The sequence below is a fragment of the Capra hircus genome, chromosome 9 (genome assembly GCF_001704415.2).
Source record: "Capra hircus breed San Clemente chromosome 9, ASM170441v1, whole genome shotgun sequence".
In the NCBI taxonomy this organism is placed as follows: domain Eukaryota; kingdom Metazoa; phylum Chordata; class Mammalia; order Artiodactyla; family Bovidae; genus Capra; species Capra hircus.
In genome coordinates, this window is record NC_030816.1 from 78,905,032 (window position 1) to 78,926,794 (window position 21,763).

General features: G+C 46.8%; 2 protein-coding genes across 2 annotated transcripts in view; both read left to right on the forward strand.

Annotated features, from left to right (window-relative positions):
- Window positions 1-18,158, forward strand: part of SCAF8 (SR-related CTD associated factor 8) — a 218,910-nt gene extending 200,752 nt beyond the window's left edge. Inside the window, exons 22-23 of the transcript XR_001918557.1 lie at window positions 11,249-11,441; window positions 14,859-18,158. The gene's annotated coding sequence lies outside the window, so the exon portion shown is untranslated. The remainder of the gene's footprint in view (window positions 1-11,248; window positions 11,442-14,858) is intronic.
- The window catches only part of TIAM2 (T-cell lymphoma invasion and metastasis 2), a 245,820-nt gene continuing 243,802 nt past the window's right edge, over window positions 19,746-21,763 (forward strand). The window contains exon 1 of the mRNA XM_018053392.1: window positions 19,746-19,909. The gene's annotated coding sequence lies outside the window, so the exon portion shown is untranslated. The remainder of the gene's footprint in view (window positions 19,910-21,763) is intronic.

Here is a 21,763-nt window from a genome sequence, read left to right on the forward strand (position 1 = left end):
CACATGGATGTGTTTGTTAAAATTCAGATTCTTTATCCTCACTCCAGATCCACAGAATTAGACTCTCAGGAGTTCAGGATCAGAAAGATGCATTTTTTTTCTAATTTTAATTTTTTTTTAACACCAAAAACATTTTGCACTGGGGTATAGCTAATTAACAATGTTATAGTTTCAAGTGAACAGCGAAGGGACTCAGCCATACATATACGTGTATCCATTCTCCCCCAAACTCCTGCTGCCATCCAGTTGGCACATAACATTGAGCAGACAGAGTTCCATGTGCTGTACAATAGGTCTTTGTTGGTTATCCATTTTAAATATAGCAGTGTGTACATGCCCTTCCCAAACTCCCTATCTAGCCCTTCCCCCTGGCAACCGTTAAGTTCATTCTCAAAGTCTGTGAGTTTTAGAAAGATCCATTTCTAACAGGCACTCCCCCAGTCATTTTTGCGCAAAGTAAAATTTTAAGAACATTATTTTTCTAGCATTCTTGTCAAAATCAACGTAAAAACAATCAGTGGATTGGTCAAACCAAAGAAACTTGATCCAATATTTGGGGGTGGGGAGCTGATAATCAGGCAGGTCTGTGATAAGTTTATTTAGCATCATATAGCACCTCCCCCCAAAGGAATAAATAATAAAATGATGCTCCTTACATTTAGCTGGCTGTGCCTATGACCTTAGTCAAGTCATTTGATTTCTTACTTTCCTCGTCTGCAAAATGAGAAGCTGGTCTTCATGATCTTTAAGCACATTTTTTTCCTTCTTTTTTATTAATATCAACAAACTAAGTAGATACCTGAAGCTGACACTCCAATACTTTGGCCACCTGATGTAAAGAAATGACTCACTGGAAAAGACTCTGATGCTGGGAAAGATTGCAGGCAGGAGGAAAAGGGGACGACAGAGGATGAGATGGTTGGATGGCATCACTGACTCAATGGACATGAGTTTGAGCAAGCTCTGGGAGTTGGTGATGGACAAGAAGGCCTGGTGTGCTGCAGTCCGTGGGGTCACAAAGAGTCGGACATGACTGAGTGACTGAGCAACAACAACAAAATAGGTACCTGCAGTGGGGCCAGTACTTCTGCCCTTTCCTGTCCATGCAACCCTCCCATGTGTGATGCAAATACTGGTCACCAGGAGATTAAAGGCAGAGACAACAAGATTAGCATAGCAGAAACAGGTTAACTAAATTATACATTCAGACTCCAATTTTAATTGTTTTCTCTTGTCTTCCTTCTTCTACTGAATAATATTCTTTTTTCTGCTGTTATATAGTGATTGAGTTCATCATCTTTAAGTCGTTCATCCACTTATGTAACACTTAAGGAGCATCCAGTATATTCCAGGACAAGGCTGTATGTTGAGCACGTGGACGTGAACAGTCTGACCTCATATAGTTTTCCCTCTACTAAAATCAGTACATTTGAACCCAAATAGTTCACTGATACCTTTTCAATTGTAAGTTCCTTCTCCTGAAAGGATAATGTAGAAAAATGTTAAAAACATAATGGCCAAAAAACAAAAAAAGACAAGGGTTTTTTTCTCTTTTTTTTTGAGCTATATCTGATTGCTTACTTTTGAAACCTAAATTTTTGAAAGACAAACCCTATACAATCATATATTACTCTTGTCCACTTGAGTAAATAAACAAAACCTATAGTTGTATCACTGTATGTGCTGTCCCATCCTCTATAATGACGTTCCCTGGGAAGAAGGGAAGACAGGTGGGTTCTTTAAGGTTTTTGAATCTTTAGTGACAGAGATGCTTATGCTCATTTTATGTTAATAACACCTCCTATATAACAGATGCTGATTTGCTTTCTATTTTTGTTAACTTTCAGAGAATGGCAATAAATCTTTAGAGGATGATAGATGAAGAACCTTCCTTTAAAAAGAATATTTCAAACTAATTTCCCCCTAACTATATTGGAAGGCTTTTAATGATAAAATTCATGAAAGGGTCACTGAAGTGAAGTGAAAGTCGCTCAGTCGTGTCCGACCCTTTGCAGCCCAACGGACTGCAGCGTGCCAGGCTCCTCTGTCCATGCAGTGCTACATGGACATGGGGAGTGGGTCATTGGATTTCAGAAATTCTCCTCACTCCGTAGGTATGATTTAAATGTTTAAATTAAGAGTTGGTCGCTCAGTCGTGTCTGACTCTTCACAACCCCGTGGACTGTAGCCCACCAGGCTCCTCCATCCATGGGATTTTCCAGGCAAGAGTACTGGAGTGGGTAGCCCTCTCCTTCTCCAGAGGATCTTCCGAGCCCAGGGATCAGACCTGTGTCACCTGCCTTACAGGCAGATTCTTTACCCTCTGAGCCACTAGTGAAGCCCTTCAACTAAGAGGGTACCTGGATTTATGAGCTTCTACCTGCATCTTGGATTTAAGGGGAAAAGGGTATTTGCATTTATTTTTGTGATCTATTTTATATTCAGGAGAGGACTCTGTCATGAGGTTGCTTTCCTCAACTATTTGAAGAGATTTCAAAAGAATGTATCTTATTCAAGTAGAGTTGATTGACAGTATTGCATTACGAACAGATTTTTAATTAAGGTTCATAGGTGAGTCACCATAAAAATGATGCAAATTTTCTCCCCCACTCCTGCCCCTGGAGAAGCCACTGAAGGACGCTTCCCTTGTCTCGTGTGAAGAGGCCACGAGTGTGGTAAGGCTCTCTCCCCTGACCTTGGGTCTGAGAGGGGCCTTCTCCGCCGTTCCTCCTCCTCAGTTTGGAAAGATCCTTCTTGACTTCCTCATCTCTGAGACGCTCACCCGTCTTTATTGGTTTTTTCAAGCAGTCAGGGTCTATTAAGCAAGCAGCCTGCAGCCCACCCTCGAGACGTGAGAGCAGATGAAGCCCAGTAGGACTGGACTCATCTGGGTTTTTTAATGTATAGTTTTATTTATTACTTTCTTTTATTTTTGGTTGTCCGGGGCCTTTGTTGCCGTGTGGGCTTTTTCTGTAGTTGCAGCGTGAGGGCTTCTCACTGCGGCGACTTCCCTTGCTGGGGAGCGCGGGCTCCAGGGCACACAGGCTTCAGTGGGCTGAGGGGTTGCAGCTCACGGGCTCTAGAGCACAGCCTCATCACACAGTTGTGCTGCACGCGGCTTGGTTGCCCCACCACATGTGGGGCCTTCCCGGATCAGGGATTAAACCTGTGTCTCCTGCGCTGGCAGGCGCATCCTTTACCACTCAGCCACCAGAGAAGCGCTCTGCTCTCATCTGTCCTGAGCACTAAATGAAAACGACCGAAAGAATTGTTTTGACTTCTTTGTTTGCATCAAATCGCACCCCAAGACCTTGCGGGGAGAGTTTGAGGTGTGCTAAACTGCACATCCTAAAGGAGATCAGTCCTGGGTGTTCATTGGAAGGACTGATGTTGAAGCTGAAACTCCAGTACTTTGGCCACCTGATGCAAAGAGCTGACTCATTGGAAAAGACCCTGATGCTGGGAAAGATTGAGGGCCGGAGGAGAAGGGGATGACAGAGGATGAGATGGTTGGATGGCATCACCGACCCAATGGACATGAGTTTGAGTGGACTCTGGGAGTTGGTGATGGACAGGGAGGCCTGGCATGCTGCGGTTCATGGGGTCGCAAGGAGTCGGACACAACTGAGCGACTGAACTGAACTGAACTGAACTGAAACCGCACATGTGACTGTGAGACGGAGGGGCAAGTCTCCTGTAGCATTTTCCCCAGAAGGTCGGCAGAAACCTGAATTCATGGCAGCTTCAGGAGATAAGCTATTGTGTCTCGGAGGAAGAAACAGCACAGCTTTCAGCCTCTCTGGGCCTTGAGATGCTGGGTGGGCTGCACCCAGGCCCACAGTGCTCCTGGCGCCCAGTATCACACCTGCTTCCTGCCTCTGATCTCAGGCCTTTCAGAAAGCTTTCTTTAAAATGGAAATCCTGAGTGGTCTTTTCTGATGCTTTCTTCCTTTGTGGTAAAGAGCTAATTTCATGTACTTGAGGAAGCTTTTCCCAAAGGGACTAAAAGTGGGCTGCTGGAGAAAGGATCAAAGCACATGTGTGGGAGTCAGGTGAGCATTTAGGTGCTGGAAGACTGTGAACACTTCACGCTCCACAGAGAAGGTTGGGGGCCCCAGCTCCCACCCCTGTGCAGGGCACCTCTCAAAACCTGGGGTGGGCCAGCTTCTTTCTACATTGAAAATCACCTCCTGGTCTCCTCTGTAGCACAGTGGATAGTATAGCGCAGGGGACACAATTCGACCTCTGGTCTGGGAAGATCCCCCCTGCCCAGGCCACAGAGCAGCTAAGCCCGTGCACCCCAACTCCTGAGCCTGGACACCCGAGAACCCATGCTCCGCAACAAGCATGGCTGCAGGTGCCGGGACCCTTCTAGCACCCCACTGCCCCGGGACTGCGGCCCCACCGCAGCGGCACCCAGCTCTACCACGTCTCCTTGCCAGGGAGTCAGGGTGGTGTGCCGACAGCCTTGTGTCTGGAAGCCGTCAGTCACTTGATTGTGACAAGTTCTTTTCTTTTTAAAGTTTTCTGTGTTTATTTATACTGAAGTACCATTGATTCACAATGTTGTGTTAGTTTCAGGAGTCCAGCACCATGATTCAGCTATACATTTATATGTGTATGTACCTGTAGTTTCTCTATTCTTTTCCATTATAGTTTATTGTTAGTTGCTCAGTCTTGCCTGATTCTTTGTGACCCCATGGACCGTAGCCCACCAGGCTCCTCTGTCCATGAACTTCTCCAGGCAAGAATACTGGACTGGGTTGCCATGCCCTCCTCCAGGGTATCTTCCCAACCCAGGGATCAAACCCAGGTTTCCTGCACTGCAGGCAGATTCTTTACTATCTGAACCATCAGGGAAGCCCATGATAGTTTATTACAAGATAGAAAATATAATCCCCTTTGTTAGACAATAAATCCTTGTGGTGTATCTATTTTATGTGCATTTATTAATCCCTACATGTAGTCTAACCCTCCTCTCCTTCCTCTTCCGTAACCATCAGTTTCTTTTCTCTATCTGTGAGTCTCTTTCTGGGTTGTAAATAAGTTTATTTGTGTCATTAAAAAAAAAGTTTTTATTTATGTATTTGGCTACATCTGGTCTTAGTCGCTGCATGTGGGATCTTTGTTGCGGCATGTGGAATCTAGCTCCCTGACCAGGGACCAAATCCTGGCCCCCCCTGCATTGAGAGCTCAGAGTCGTAGCCACTGGACCCCTAGGGAAGTCCCTGTATCATTTTTTTAGATTTCACAATTAAGTGATTTGATATGATAATTGTCTTTCTCTCTCTGACGTACTGCACCTAGTAACCTAGTGTGATTCATTCTAGGTTCATTCATGTTGCTGCAAATGGCATTATTTCATTCTTTTTTTTTAATAGCTGAGTAGTATTCTACCGTGTGTATATATCACAGCTTCTTTATCCATTCCTCAGTTGATGGACACTTAGGTTATTTCCATGGAGTGTAACAAGTTCTTATATTAAAAATATTCAGCTAACCTAGAAATTGTGGAAAATTCTTAAAGAGATGGGAATACCAGACCACCTTACCTTCCTCCTGAGAAATCTGTATGCAGGTCAAGAAGCAACAATTAGAACTGCACATGGAACAACAGACTGGTCCCAAATTGGGAAAGGAGTACATCAAGGCTGCATATTGTCACCCTGCTTATTTAACTTATATGCAGAGTGCATCATGAGAAATGCTAGGCTGGATGAAGCATAAGCTGGAATCAAGATTGTCAGGAGAAATATCAATAACCTCAGATATGCAGGTGACACTACCTTTATGGCAGAAAGTGAAGAGGAACTAAAGAGCCTCTTGATGAAAGTAAAAGAGGAGAGTGAAAAACTTGGCTTAAAACTCAGCATTCAGAAAACTAAGATCATGGCATCTGGTCCAATCACTTCATAGGAAATAGATGGGGAAACAATGGAAACAGTGAGAGAGTTTATTTTCTTGGGCTCCAAAATCAGTGCAGATGGTGACTGCAGCCATGATGTTAAAAGACGCTTGCTCCTTGGAAGAAAAGCTATGACAAACCTAGACAGCATATCAAAATACAGAGACATTACTTTACCAACAAAGGTCCATCTAGTTAAAGCTATGGTTTTCCAGTAGTCATGTATGGATGTGGGAGTTAGACCATGAAGAAAGCTGAGCACCAAAGAATTGATGCTTTTGAACTGTGGTGTTGGAAAAGACTCTTGAGAGTCCCTTGGACTGCAAGGAGATCCTAAAGGAAATCAATCCTGAATATTCATTGGCAGGACTGATGCTGAAGCTAAAACTCCAATACTTTGGGCACCTGATGGGAAGAACCAACTCATTGGAAAAGACCCTGATGCAGGGAAAGATTGAAGGCGGGAGGAGAAGGGGATGACACAGGATGAGATGGTTGGATGGCATCACTGATGTGATGGACATGAGTTTGAGTAAACTCTGGGAATTGGTGATGGACAGGGAAGCCTGGCATGTTACAGTCCATGGAGTCACAAAGAGTCAGACATGACTGAGCGACTAAACTGACTGACCTAATTAAAGCAAGCAAAGTCTGGAGTTGAGCTCAACTAGGTAGAGTGATTTGAGTGATCAACTTGAGCAGACCTTGCCTGAAGGCAAATATTACCTAGTCGAATTATTAGACCTAAAAAGCAATTCCAATCTTAATAAAGTTTATATCCCATTTAACACAAAGATGAAATGTACTAGGAGTGATAGCTCTAAATTTCAACGTCAGGAGTCTATTTGAGAAATGTTTGTTTTAATGATATTTTTTATTACAATTGCATAAATACAGAAAAATGCACTGAACATATGTTACAGTTTTGTGGGTTTACTCAAATAAACACACCTGTGTAACCACAGTCCTCTTTAAGAAACAGAACATAACCATAATATTTCCCTCCCTGCTGCCCTCCCCCAACCCCCCACCCTCACCCCTGACATAGTCACCACAAGTAACTGCTAGCCAGCCAATGCAGGAGACACAGGTTCAATCCCTGGGTCAGGAAGATCCCTTCGAGGAGGCAATGGCAACCCACTCTAGCATTCTTGCCTGGAGAATCTGGTGGACTACAGTTCACGGGGTCACACAGATTCGGACATGACTGAGTGGCTAAGCCATACACACACATTTCTGAACTTTGTATAAATGGAACCACATAGTACCTAATAATTTATTTCTGGTGTGTTTCACACAACGGTATGCTTGTAAGATTCTGGTAGGAATTGATTCCCTTACTGTGCTGTATAGTAATAATTATAGTAATTCAATGATATGAATATGCTATTCTTGATGTAGCCTTTCTACTGTGGAGGGACATTGAGTTGTTTCTCCTTTGGGCTATTTCAGATAATAATTCTAGAAACATTTTTATACCAGTGGTGTGCACTTTTAAGTGCATGTCCATTGAGTGTATACACTGGGGAAGGATTGTTGGGTCATGGCATCTATTCAGTTTTTGTGGTTACTGTCAAAAAGTTTTTCCAAAGTGACTGTATGAATTTACACCCCCACGGGCAATTTATGAGAGTCATACATATCCTTGCCAACATGATGTTGTCGTCTTTTTTGTTTTAGCCATTTGGAGGGTACATGGTGGAGTCTGTTTTGTGGTCTTATATATTATTTATTATTATAAAATATTTATATTTATTATTATATAATATTAATAATATTATTATTTATTATTATTATTTCCCTGACTGATTTCCCTGATATGACTGAGGTGTAGCATCTTTTCTAAATGTTTATTAGCTTTTGGAACATCTTCTTTCATATAGTAACACTTCAATCTTTTGCCTATTTTTAAATTGCAATGAGGGTTTTTTTTGAATTGATTCCTCAGAGTTTATCTGGGTGCCAGACCTTTATGGGGTCCATAATCACAGATACCTTCTTTCTGACTGTTTTGGCAGTCAAAATATTGATTGGGAAACACCTCAAAGGGAAAAGGAATTCAAACGCTGGGCTCCTCTCTCCAGAATCCCCTTTTCTCAGGGATTTTGGTTTAAGACTTCAGTGTCTGGGCAGCTCTTTGATGACTCCCAAGCATATGAGTGTGTGCGCATAAAGTTTCATCTGGATTTCCTGCTAGCTTGTTTTTTTCTTTTGGCATCAGAAGGGTTGGTCTAGTCTAAGCCATTCCTTTATATTCCAAAGCCTAAGTCAAGGATGAGACTGTTGATTTGGGGGCAGTTCCGAGGGAAACTGTAGAATGAGAAGCATGTCTGGTGTCCTGGGGACCAGCCCCAAGCACTGGGCAGAGACAGCCTTTCCTGGGCTGGGATGAAGGGAGGATGGGTGGTGCTGGGTGGGGTTCTGCCCTCTGACCCTTGGGCCTTGTCCCTGGAGACAGGGATAAGAGCTTGGGGATCTCAAAGTGTGTCCCTCCGGTTCAGCCCACAGAAACTTTTGGAAGCCCCCTGCCAGTGAGTGGAACAGTGAACCGAAAATAAATAAATGCAGGCCAGTGCTAGACTGACAGTCAGAGGGCAGCTCTTCAGTCCCATGTGCCCCAGAGGTTCCAAGCGCGGTGGGGAACGAAGGGGGAACCTTCCCAAACCTGTCTGTTCCTCTTTGTATCTGTAAGGCTTAGAGCCAGGCTGAAAACAGCCCTGCAGACAGGAGGAGGCCTCCCAGTTGAGAGGAGGACACAGCCTGTGGAGTCCTAACTATGAAGGCCCAGGCTGGAACCCGGGATGGCAGCACCTGCAACAAAGACCAAGTCCACACCTAGGTCCCAGCAAGAGGGACCTGCGGAAGACTGGGCCAGTGTGCCTCACCCGGGTGGGCTCTGACCTGCTTCTCACCTGGCCCGACCCACGCCCAGCCTCCTCCAGAGAGAAGAAGAAAAGGGATCAGAACGTGCAAAACTCTGAAACAGACAAAATATGGGAAGGTTTTTTAAACTGGAAGGGACTACATTTCTTGGGAGGGGTGAGATTTCCTTTTCCATGACTGTTCTGGATTGAATCACGTCTCCTCAAAAGATATGTTGAAGGGCTGGTACCTACGAATATGCCCTTATTGGAAAGAGAGTCTTTGCAGAGGTAGTCAAGCTGAGATGAGGTCACTGGAGGCGGCCCTAATCCAATATGCTTCCCTGGTGGCTCAGGTTAAAGCGTCTGCCTGCAATATGGGAGACCCGGGTTTGATCCCTGGGTCAGGAAGATCCCCTGGAGAAGGAAATGGCAATCCACTCCAGTATTCTTGCCTGGAGAATCCCATGGACGGAGAAGCCTAGTAGGTTACAGTCCACGGGGTCACAAAGAGTCAGACACGACTGAGCGACTTCACCTTACCTTAATCCAGTATGACTGATGTCTGTTTAAGAAGAGGAGAAGAGGGGGAGTTCTCTGTGGTCCAGGGGTTTGGACTCTGGGTTTCCACTGCAGAGGACACAAGTTCCATCCCTGCATGCTGTGCTCAGTCACTCAGTTGTATCTGCCTCTCTGCAGCCCCATGGACTGTAGCCTGCCAGGCTCCTTTGTCCATGAAATTTTCCAGGCAAGAACACTGGAGTAGGTTGCCATTTCCTACTTCAGGGGATCTTCCTGACCCAGGAATTGAACACGTGTCTCCTGCATTAGAAGGTGGACTCTTTACCACTCACTGAGCCACCTGGGAAGCCTGAATACGGTGGGGCCAAAAAAAAAAAATACAGGGACCCAATAAGAGACGCCACATGACGACAGAGGCAGAGATGGGAGAGATGTATCTGCAAGCCAAGCAACTCTGAGGATTTCTGGAAACACCAGAAGCTACCAGTGTGAAAGAGATTCTCCCCTTGAGCCTTCACAGAGGCCCGGCCCTGTGGACACTCATTTCAGGCTTCTGGCCTCTAGAACTATGGGACGATAAGTTTCTATTGTTTAAAGCCACCCAGTGTGTGGACATTTTCCCAGGGCAGCCCTCGGGAATGAATACAACCGCAAACTCGAAATGGGGGCTGGTAAACCAAGTTGAGTCCAGTTATGGAAACGGAAAGACATTATATTTCTGTACATGTCTTCACATTTTATATGTAAGTCAGGAATTGAGCTCATATTATATTCCTTTCAAGATTACCTTTCATGTTCCCTTTACATCTGGGCGGCTCACATCTGCTTCTCTCCATGTGGGAATTCCCTGAGTTCATATTGCATCAATTGCCTTCTGTGAAAGTGAAAGTCACTCAGTCATGGGCGTCTCTTTGCGACCCCATGGACTACACAGTCCATGGAATTCTCCAGGCCAGAATACTGGAGTGGGTAGCCTTTGCCTTCTCCAGGGGATCTTCCCAGCCCAGGGATCAAACCCAGGTCTCCCGCATTGCAGGCAGATTCTTTACCAGCTGAGCCACCAGGGAGGCCCATGCTCAGTACGTCAGTACAGGAGGCAACTGCCAGAAAACTTTTGCTTTCCTGGTTCTTGTTTCATTAAGCTAGCCTGAACTGGCTTGAGTCAGAATTCACAGCAACTGAGGAAACAGATACAGTTTACTACCAAGTGTACTTTGCAGTTAAAAACAGCTCAGGTCTAGGTCTCACCAGGAAAGGAATTAGTGACAGCTACGGTGTTTGCTCATATAACTGTGTACCATCAGGGTGGACCTGTTGGGGGCATTGAAGAGCTCCAGGGAGGTCTCCTCAGTCAGATTGCCTCCTTGCTTCTACGAGTGTCTGAGATCCATCGGGTAGCATCATTCCTCTGCTTCTCGAAGGCATCGTTAGGTTTACAATTAAAGTACAAATATCTCCCGAGAAAGTTCACAGCTTAAGTTCTTAGCACAGACGACCGTTGTTAATTGTGTGATTTTTGTCCTGGGATTGGGAAGAGATGAGGATGGAATGAGGAAGGCCATGGCCCGCTTCCAGTGTGCCCAAGGACAAGGTCACTGTAATCATCAAGAGCCAATATTCAGTGAGCATTCATGCCATGGTTGGTGGTTCAGTAGCTAAGTCGTGTCCGACTCCTGTGACCCCACGGACTGTGGCCTGCCAGACTCCTCTGTCTATGGGATTCTCCAGGCAAGATACTGGAGTGGGCTGCCATTTCCTTCTCCAGGGGATCTTCTCAACCCAGGAATCGAACCCGGGTCTCCTGCACTGCAGGCAGATTTTTTACCGACTGAGCTATGAGGGAAGCCTCAACCATGTCATAATAATGACAATTAGAAAGCACGAACTACATTTTCAAAGCAGAAAGGAGTTCATGAATGACTCGTAGACTTACAGCTTGTTCTTTGGCTTGCTTTCGCAGGAGCTGGTAGACAGATAAGCCAACAGCAGGTCTCCACCACTGCCTGTCAGTCACTGCTGTGTTCACCGTGCCCTCGGGATGGTGCTGGGGAGACACACAAGTCCCTCTAGTACTTCCTCAGGACGGCGTGTTTCTCATTACCTCATCACAGTGAAAAGAAGATGGATTTCTCAACCACTTCCTCCTGCAGGAGGTAAATCTGGCATGTCCTTGGGTTTCTGCGCGAGCTGGTAGCCATGAGAACACTGCTGGTTAACAAGAGTTGTCAGGACTGGGTGCCTTTCTCAGTTAAATTCCAGGTCCATGTAGGACTCTGCACAAATTGATGCTATCCGGAAATGGTACTTGAAGCAAGAAATTGTCCAAACCAGGTGACAGATTAAGTCTCTCTATTTCAAACCATCCAAAATTGCTTTATAGGGACCTCCCTAGTGGTCCTGTGGCTAAGACTCCACGCTCCCAATGCAGGGGACTCGGGTTCGATCCCTGGTCAGGGAACTAGATCCCACATGCCACAGCTAAGACCCAGCATAGCCAAATAAGTAAAAAATAAATATTTTTGAAAACTTGCTCTATAAATTCTCTCATGGGCCTGGGGGCTGGGAGTGTATATTCAGATGATAAAGACATCTGTGAGGCAGGAGGAAAAACCCAGTCAGCTCCTGCACCAGCTTCTGCTGCTTCTCCTGTTCCAGAGGCTGCTTGTTCAAAACAAGCTGTCTGTTTTTATTAGGGAATTCCACAAGAGAAAGTGTGTTTGCCGAGACTCTCATTCCAATGACGTGAAATAATAATAGAATATACAGAGTTGCCGTCCCTTCTTGGGAGAGGGGGAAGGAAGGTGGGAGTGAGCAAGGTGTTCCAGAAGCATGCAGAGTAGACAACAACAAAGGTTTTTTTCTTTCTTTCTTTCTTCTCCTTTAAAAAAAAAGGTAAAATAGGAATGTTTTTAAAACTTTTAACGCAATAGCAGGGAAAAGACTTCATTAATCCTGTAACTTTGGGGAATCATTGCCGATGGTGGTGGTAGTTTTAAAATCTAGAAGAGAACACTGCAATGCCAAAATGATTAAAAAAAAAATTCTTTTTTATGGAGCTGTTTTCTTTACAGTATAAAGATACAGACCTAACTTGTTATAGAAAGGTTATACATCGTCCTATCAAAAACTGTATCTGATTTAAAAGCCTGGCGTGTGGATTTTAAAGCTTATGGCTTATTTAACCTTTCTAATAAGAAAGTTTGGGTGAGAAACCAAACAGTTGCCATGAAGTCAGGGTATTCTTGTCCAAATTAAATAATGAAGATTTACTAATTTATGTATCTGTTAATTTAATAAGTATTTATGTAATGTGCTAGACAAAAGGCAGATTTTTTTCTGCATGACATAATTTCCTCATTCTGTTACTAAAGCTTGTAAATTTCTTTTAAAAAATGCATTGGAATGAAGCTGTTTGAAAGAATCAAATTGTCTATATGTATTGACATGCCCATATGTTTATTTCATATATATGTAAGTATGCAGTGTATAGGATCCATTTGATAAACATTTACTATAGTTGTTATAGGATACCCTAAGACTTTCTTTTTCTTCCTTTTGAGATATATTGGACCAAGGAGAAGTTGGCAAACATGTAAATCTGAGCTCAAGGTCAGATTTTAGCTCATTTAATGCCCTAGCTTTGAAACTGAAACCCACAAATTATATATCATCGTCAAATAGGAACTTTTAGTAACATAACAGTTAATGTGATTTATTCTCACTACTCACAGGCATGGGCTTCCCAGGCTCAAGTGGTAAAGAACCCACCTGTCAGTGCAGGAGACCTGGGTTTGATCCCTGAGTCAGGAAGATCCCCTGGAGAAGGGAAAGGCAACCCACTCCAGTATTCTTGCCTGGGAAATGTCATGGACAGAGGAGTCTGGCATGCTACAGTCCATGGGGTTGCAAAAGTGTCGGATATGACGTAGTGAGTAAACGACAAACACCCCCACCACACCTGTATACCGAAATGGATTTCACAGCTCCACTTACGAGGAGAAAGCTGCTGGTTCTAACATAACGGTGGAAATCCATTCTCTACGTAGTTTAAGGTCAAGACTCACTTCCCATGTGAAGATCTTGTCCATAATACCAGATGGCTCCATCCCAACAACCCTCAACTTCAGACGTGGCTTAAATTGTCTTAGCCCGTGAATGGAAGTTGACCTGTTTTTCCTCCCTTCCAACTCACTTAGAACTGTGACATCCAAACTCCAAACCCCAAATACTTTCAATAATAATTATAATAAGCAGCACTTATATAACAGAAAGTTACGAAGACTGTGCTGTTGAGGGGCAAATGGAAATGACCCAACATAGTGAACAGGGCTGGGAGGAAGTACAAGGAATTCAGGAAGAGTCCAACTAGAGATCCTGCGACGAAGTCCAAGAACAAGTTTAATGGGACGAGGGAATTGAAAACATGGAACTTAGGGCCATAAAGGGGAACTTGAGAGAAAAGGCGTGCTCTTGTTTTATACGTCTTGCGTTTCACGGAAAGTTCATGGGTTCAGCAAACACATTTCCTCCGCTGAGGGCTCCGGTGAAAATAAAGGCTGGAGACACAGCCAGCTGTCACACAAGAGTCGACTGGACCTCTTTAAGGTATATAAGCATTAAAATTGATATTTTATGTTGATTCAGAAAATACTTTTACATTTTCAGATATGCTTATCAGATTTCCTAAGTTATGGAAAATGAAACAAACTTACAATAACATGAGTTTTATCAGCATAGAACAATCAGGGAATTCCCTGGTGGTCCAGTGGTTACAGTTCCATCCTTCCACTGAAGATGGCATGGGTTTGATCCCTGGTAAGGGAACTAAGATCCCACATGCTGCACCACTGGGCCAAGAGAACAAAACAACAACATCAACAAAAACAGTCAATATCACAGGCATTTTTTTTTTTTTCCCAAAGGTGTGTCTTTTGAGGGTGAAGTCCAAGATTTAAAGTCTTTCACTGGTCTTGGAGGTTGTCCACATGTAAGTTACACAGAAGCCAGACCAGGACGTTGGTAACTTGGGCTGATCCGCTCAAAGCTCACTCACAAATGTAGGAGTAGTGTGCTTTCCAGGGAGCACCGAGGATCTCTGTCTCCTCTTTGGAGATGGGGGGAGACGCTTTCCATCTCAGGGCTAGAGCAGAGACAGCGTCAGCCCTAGCCAAGACAGATTCTCTGCAGGATTAAATGTGTTTTTTTAGACCTGGAATCTTGAGCAACCTTCTAAATAAGCATAGACCTTTTATAATGGGGTAGTAATCTTACCTTTTGTTTTTTAACAAAGTAATCTTACCATTTTTTTTCTTTCAAGAATAAATTAGTTCTAATAAATTAGACCAGTGAAAGACTTTTATAGTTACTTGTCAGTGGGAAGGAAAAAACGGGTCAGATGAATGCAAGAGAAAGAAAAGTCCTTCACCGTGTGAGCGGGTGTGCAGCCCCACCCCACTACACATCAGACATACATGCAACTGGTTTGCAGGCAGGGCAGGGTGGATCCAGATTATCAGAGTATACACAGCTTTGGGGAATTGTAATCAGGCCTAATGCCTTCTTTCTTTCAGGAGCTGGAAAAGTGCTGTGAAGTGGCTCGTGCAAGCTCCTGGAATGGCTGAAAGAAACTATTTGCATTGGGCCAGTGATCTTCAGAAAGCAAAGCTGCAGCATCCCTTGAAAAGGCTACCCGACCCCCCCCCCGCCCCCCTCTCCCCGCCCAAACCCGACCCCCACCCCGGGAAATCTCGACTTTTCCAAAGTTAGCCTGACCTGCTGGCAACACTGCCTGCAGTGCCGGGAGACGCTGGGCTGGCGTGAGTGTGGTCTTTGTTTACTGGATCCTGGGGCGCTGGGAGGGAGGTGCATGGAGCCTGTTAATTCGGGGCATGAAGTAATAGAAAAGCTCTTAGAGGAAGTAACCATCACTCGAATCCTCCTTCTCGCCCACAAAGAGGCCGTAAAAGTGAATTTGAGCTCCGTGGAGATAGGTATGAAATGTAGCCATTCTTGAGTGGTATTACCATTGTGTGTGTGTCTAATGTCATTTCTGTAACCAGCGGGGCCCAGGCTGAGGCGGAGAGTTTACTTGGCAAAAAAGACTCTCTTCCCTTAGGTTCTGGGAAAGAGAGAAAAGAGAACAAAAAAAAACCCCACAACTTCCAAAACACAGAGAAAAGTTCCAAACAACTAGAAAGGTGTTTTAAGAAAACTCTGACATAGGACAGGGGAAGGATGACTTGCTTGTTAGAGCCTTCGACTCAATGTCCTGCTACCAGAAAGTCCAACAAAAGATTCTGGCAACAAATTTCAATTCTGCGAACATTGCTAGACACCCTTTAGGTGCCAGAAAATATACAAAATTACTGGGGGTAAAAAGATGAATTGGGTTGATCCCTTCAAGAAAATTAGGTTTGAGTAATTTAAGTATGAAAAAAAAAGTCTGTAAAAGAATATGACAGAACAGTTTTCTTTTTCCTAGGGAGTGGGGTTATAGCTAATATTATTTTTAACTTTCTAGTAAATACTTGGATGCTATAACTGAAGCATCTTGGTGGTGATGATGTGAGTGGACAGTGAGAACACTGGGGCTTGCCTTTTTTTTAAAAACCAGGCTGTTCTGGTCTTTGCGGGGATTCAGTTTGAATATATCTTCGGGAATAGGTAGATTTGCTTTACCTACTCCCAAAGATATATTCAAACTGAATCCCCGCAAAGATTTGCTTTAATTGGGCCTTTGGTATTTCTAAAGGGAAGTGATCTTGCTTATCAAAGATGATAACTTCCTGATGGTCTCCCAGGCCCCTGGCTCTTTCCCCTCAGCTTTCTTTGCTGATTGCACTCTATCTCACGAGAGTCCTGTCTCTCTGCAGTCTTTCCCTCTGCGCAGTCAGCAGAGTCTCAGCCAGGCCCTGGGTTAGACCTTCTTTCTCCCAGCCAGTTAGTTCTCTGTCTTCGTCTCCAGGTCCAAACTGTTCTGAACACTAGTCTCATATATTCTCCACATGCCCTTCCCAGATAGAGCCTCCAGTTTCTTCTCCACCCCCTGCCCCACCCTCCACCCTCCAGCTACACTGGTGCTTAAAACCTTCAGAAGGTTCTCATTGTTCTAAGGATAAAATCCAAAATTCTTAACATGCCTACAAGAGCATGCGTGACTGGCTCTTCTGTGGCCTCCTCTCTGGTTCTTCTGTCCTTTCTCCCTCCCTTTCCGACGGGCTCAGCTCTGTCCCACCTCAGGGCTTCAAATTAACTGCTCCCTTCACCTGCATTGATGGAGCCAACTTCAGTCATCCCTTAGAGCTGGATTAACTCGTTATTCTATGCTCTGCCTCTTAGCAGAGACACAAAAAGCAGTATTTGTAGAATGATTTATTTGCTATGCATCTCCCTCACATTGTAACGATGACATTGATTATATACCCATGACCTGCTACAGGGCCAAGTGCTGAGTAAATTCTCCATAAATGGATTAAAAGTCTCCATAAATGGATTAATAACTGAGCAAGTTTTAGTCCTGGAGGGTAAAATTTCTCTCCCTAACGACTCGAATGCTCACCTTTACTACAGACAGAGCTTCATCTCTGCAGATTGATTATTTTTTTTACTGAATGGAGTGGGACTAAGATTGAGGCCTCTCTCACTAGGCACTGATAGCATTGCAGCCTGGATTCTGCTGGGGGTCCTGTTGGGGGGTTTGGGCTCAGGAGAGAGATGCTCTGGATGGTTTCACATCTTTGGGATCATTAGTTGGTTTCAGCTCTTTTATTTTCCCCTTCTACAATTGCCTTTCTGTTGCCCCAAGATGTCTGTTCAGTTTTGGTGACCCTCTCAATGTGGTCACAGCTGTGGTGTGAGAAGCTGGGCCAGGAAGCTGGCCTCCCCCTTGTAAAGCTGTAGGAGAAGATGCTGAGCCAACTTGCAGCGGAGGGAGTGGGAGTCAGGAACAAAACGGCAGGCAGAGGGGAGAAAGGGCAGTAAGGTGAGATTCGGAGAGAGAACAGTGGCCGCCGGAACGTGCAGGCATGTTTGGGGAAGGGAAACCAGACACTGCCTGGACTTTGCTGAGGTTACATAGTGTGCCTGTCACTGTCAGCTCCAAATTCACCCTTTTTGCCTTCTTTGTAAAAAGGGGTCTGGGCCTTTTGCGTAGCTTCCTTTGCCAGCTGGTTTGTGGTTTAGCATTATCAGTACAGGGCGTCGGGGAGATCTTGTGAGAGGGCACAACTCTGCCTGCTGGTTGCTGTGACCTCTCTCGACTGGTTCCTGCAATACCAGGGTTCTGCAGTGCCAGGTGGCATCCAGTGACCACCGGCTCCTTCTGGCACCTCTTTTGGGTAGTTTTTGCAGGGAAGTGCTTTTCCATAAGACACTTCCTTTTGAACAGTTTCCCCACACCCAAGGGGGTCGATATTCAGTAAGTTTTAGGGGGTGGATTTCCAGCAAGTTCCACTGGCATGAGACCACAGTGATTTTCTTGCACTTGGTGAGCCAGAGCCACCTTCTCCCCAACAGGGTCTGGTCTCAGGCTGGGATAGAGGAAGGCTCTATCACAGTCCCATGGGTTGTGGCTGCCTAAGAAAATATTTATATGTGCTGTCCCTATTCTCTTCTGAGTTCTCTTTACTTCTAACTAGTCAACCCTTCATTGCTCCAAATCCTGTCATGTAGTTAATAATTTGCTTTTCCTATTATTTATTGTCTGCATGGGACCTTTCGTTGTGGCATGCGAATGCTTCGTTTGGCATGTGGGATCTAGTTCCCTGACGGGGGATCGAACCTGGGCCCCCTGCATTGAGAACACCGAGTCTTAGCCACTGGGCCACCATGGAAGTCCCATTAATTCTTTATATTAAACTTTTACTGCTTAATTACTGTGTGGTTTCTCTTTCCTGATTAGACCCAGACTGGAACACATAGGTTGGGGCTCAGACTCTGATTATCCTGGGAAGGTGTCTTTTGAAGGGGGGTTGGGTGGGGGGAGTTGGAGACATTTGGGTTACATGTACTTTCCCAAGTCTGCAATAATCAGAAAAAAAATTTTTTGGGGAAGAAGTGTGAAAAAATACAACATAAGAAGCCGGGGTGAAAAGCATGTAAAGATCCCAGGGTGGTAGCTCTGCGCTAAAGTGATGCTTGAGTTGGGACCTGGAGAGTGAGTGGCGTGGGAGACGTTTCCCCAGGCAGAGTCACGTGAGCAGGACCAGGGCGGGTCTATGCAGGGAAGACCTGTGGCAGCTGAAAATGGAGAGCCAGGTGTGTCTGAGAGCAGCACATCCTTGGGACCTCATTTAAAAGTTGTAGCTGTGTGTGGGAAGGTTGCTTCCACGCGTCTTTTAGCCTGGTGCCAGCTGGCAGAAGCTTCCTTGAAGATCTCGGACCCTCTCCAGCTTTCTGAAGTTTACCTGAGGAAGGGCCCTGGCTGGTGTCCCCTGAAATTCATGTCTGGGTTTGTGCACAAGGCCACACTTCTTGTCTGCCTGCTCCCAGCTAACGACTGGTAGAGACAGGGGTGCTAAGGCAGGTGGGTGCCAAGGAGAACTGGTCCCCCTGGGATGGGTCTCTTTGGACATAGGACTCGCCCACAATCTTCCGGAGGCCGCCAGGAGGTCAGGCCGGTTGCTTAACTGGGGTCAGACTCGCAGGACGCCTGCCTCTCCAGGACCCCTTCACATTTCATCCCACCGCCATCTCCCCTAAGAAGATCCTTCCGTATCTACCCTGCCTTGGTGCCTGCTTTTTGAGGGACCCACACTATCACACGGACTCTATCTTCCCCCTTCCTTCTCTCTCCGGGAGAGCCTTTGTTGAAGGCAGAGACACCGATCATGGCAACGCAGCCTTCATTCCTGGTTCTCCCGAGCGTCCTACCCCCTCTTCATCACCCAGGCCCTCTGGATTCCTCAGGTTTCTCCATAAACTCTACAGCTTTCGCCTGGAAGGTCTGAATTCTCCTGAACCCCCCTCCCCTCCTGTCTCCTCCCTCTCGCTCTTTTGGGAAGCAGTCTCTCCTGTCTGCACGGGGCTTCAGATACCGCCTGCTCCTGCCCTCAGCGGTACCCACGTTATTACCTTCCCTCTCTTGGCTCTATGGGGAAGGAACTGGATCTTAACGCTTCGCATCCTCGATGGCAGGCAGAGCACCGAGTTCACAGGAAGGCTCTTACTCAAAGCTCGCGGAGTTCTCGCTGTTGATAGTTGGGGACGTCCTAGAAGGCGATCGCGGGGTACGGGGGCGGGAGTGGGTGAGGGAGGGTCGGGGGGCTGGTTTGTGGGCGCGGCTGCGGATGCGCGCCGGCCTGGGGTGGAGGTGGGGGCTTTTGGTGGTGGGGGGAGTGGAGGATGGGAGATGGTGGGGGGTGGGCTGGGCTGGGCGGCGGGGGCGGGGAGGAGGCGGGCCCAGCGGCCCCGGAGGAAGGTGCGGCTCCTCTCGCCGCCAAAGGCGCTGCGCGCGGGGCGAGGGGCAGTCGTGGCCGCCGGAGGCTGAGCGCCCGCGCGTGGACGAAGTGACCCCGGCAACTTCTCCAACTCGGCCGGCGCCGCCCCGCGCGCACCCGGGACTCCGGGGGAACGGCCGTGTCGCCGATCGGGGGCCCGGGCGCGTGTCGGGCTCTCCACCCAGGTAAAGGGGGCGATGGGGAGGGGTGGGGTGGGGGCGAGTCCAGACCACCCCGGCCCGGGGCTCGGGGCGGGCGGCCCCCCGCCTCGGCTTTGTTCCCCGCGCCCTCCTGCGCCTGCCCCGGGCAGGGAGCCCAGGGTGGCGGCTGCGGTCGCCCAGCCGGCGGTGCCCCGAGCACCGGGAGCGGCGCCCTGGCGCGCCCCGGACCCCGCGCAGGCTGGCGGCGCGGAGGAAACGCTTTCCCGACCCGCGCGGTAGGGCGTCGGGGCCTCTGGGGTGAGGCGGCCCAGCGCCCGGAAGGTCCTGGGAGAGCGGCCCCCCGCGCCCGCGGCTCGGATCTCCGAACTCAGGGTCCCCCGAGCCCGGGCGCCGCCGGGCGGAAGGGCTGGAGTCCCGCCGCCGCGCCCCCGCCCGGCTCCGCTCCGAGGGGCCCAGGTGCCAAGTTTCTGGGAAAACCGACACGTCGTGTCGCAAACGGATCATATTTACCAAAAACAGTTTGGAAAGAAAAGAGGCCATTCTTCCAACAATTGACGGCCGGGCAGCCGCCGCAAAGGTGAGGGGGGAACGATTGCACCGAGGTCGTTTCTCTTTAAGACACGGTGAAACTTAATATGTTGAGCTTCCCTGTGCTTCTTAACTTTTCAAAATAGCAAAGTGGGGTAACTTTGCTTAACTGGGGGAGGGGAGTCGGCTTGGTCCTGAAGATCATTCCCTTCGCGCTGCCTCTGCGGAGGCCCCGGGAGAGGCTGCCTGGTGACAGTTGTAATCTTCGCAGCCTTGGGTCGCGATAAGACCTTTACTCACCACGTGGCCAAGGTCTTGGGGTTCTCTTCTCATGCTTATTCATCCGTTCTACCTCCCCTTCCTCAAAGGCCGCTGACAAAATTGTCTTAACCGACAGCACCTGGTTATCTCCAATCCTGTAGATAGAGTTAAGCTGGAGAGTGGCTAATAAGTCCTAAAGTTTTCCTAGTCTTACAGGTGCAGACCATATGCTATAAATATTTCAGCTCTAGGCTCTCAATAAATTTCAATTTCTGGTCTTATCCTTTGAGCATAGCCAATAGATCTTGTGTACATACACACTTACAAAACACTGTCTGGTGTTCTTTGAGGCTTTTTATGTTCTGAAAATGTAGTATTAAGATTGGTGCAGTTCTAAAAGCAGACTTCTTTTCCATTGACTTTTACCTGTTCAGTTTATAGGATGAAACTTCTTGCTTTGGAATCAGAGTCCCTAATTACCTTGTGATTGGTGAACGTTAAAAACAGGGCAAGGTATAATCGAAGAGTTTATTATGTACAGTGGCAAAAGGAGCCCCTAATGGTGTCAGAATCCATTTCAGCACCTTAGTTTGCCTATGTATAAGATGCTTCATCATCTGGCCCCTGCCTGCCTTTGCAGCTTCCTGTCCTGACTCTCCCCCAAGTCTCTCCCTAGCCCCTTACACACACACACATCTCTCCCTCTCTCTTCCCTTACACCCACACACAGACTCATCAGACGCCTTCCAAGTCTCTCCCTACCCCCTTACACACACACACACACACACACACACACACACACACACATCTCTCCCTCCCTCTCCCCTTACACCCACACACAGACTCATCAGACGCCTTCCAAGTTGTCATTTCCAGACCACTGTCTGGAATGAATGAGCATTCTGTTTATACTGCTCTCACTCCATTCATCCATCTGTTGATTACCCACACGTCCGTCATGTGTCAGTCACATCCCTTCTCCAGCAGGCTCTCCTCCCTCCTTACTGCTGGGCGGTTAAGCTCTTTCTTCTCTAGTAGTCAGTGTCTCTATTAGAACAGTTTGTTTTTTGTGACGCCTCTGGCCATGCG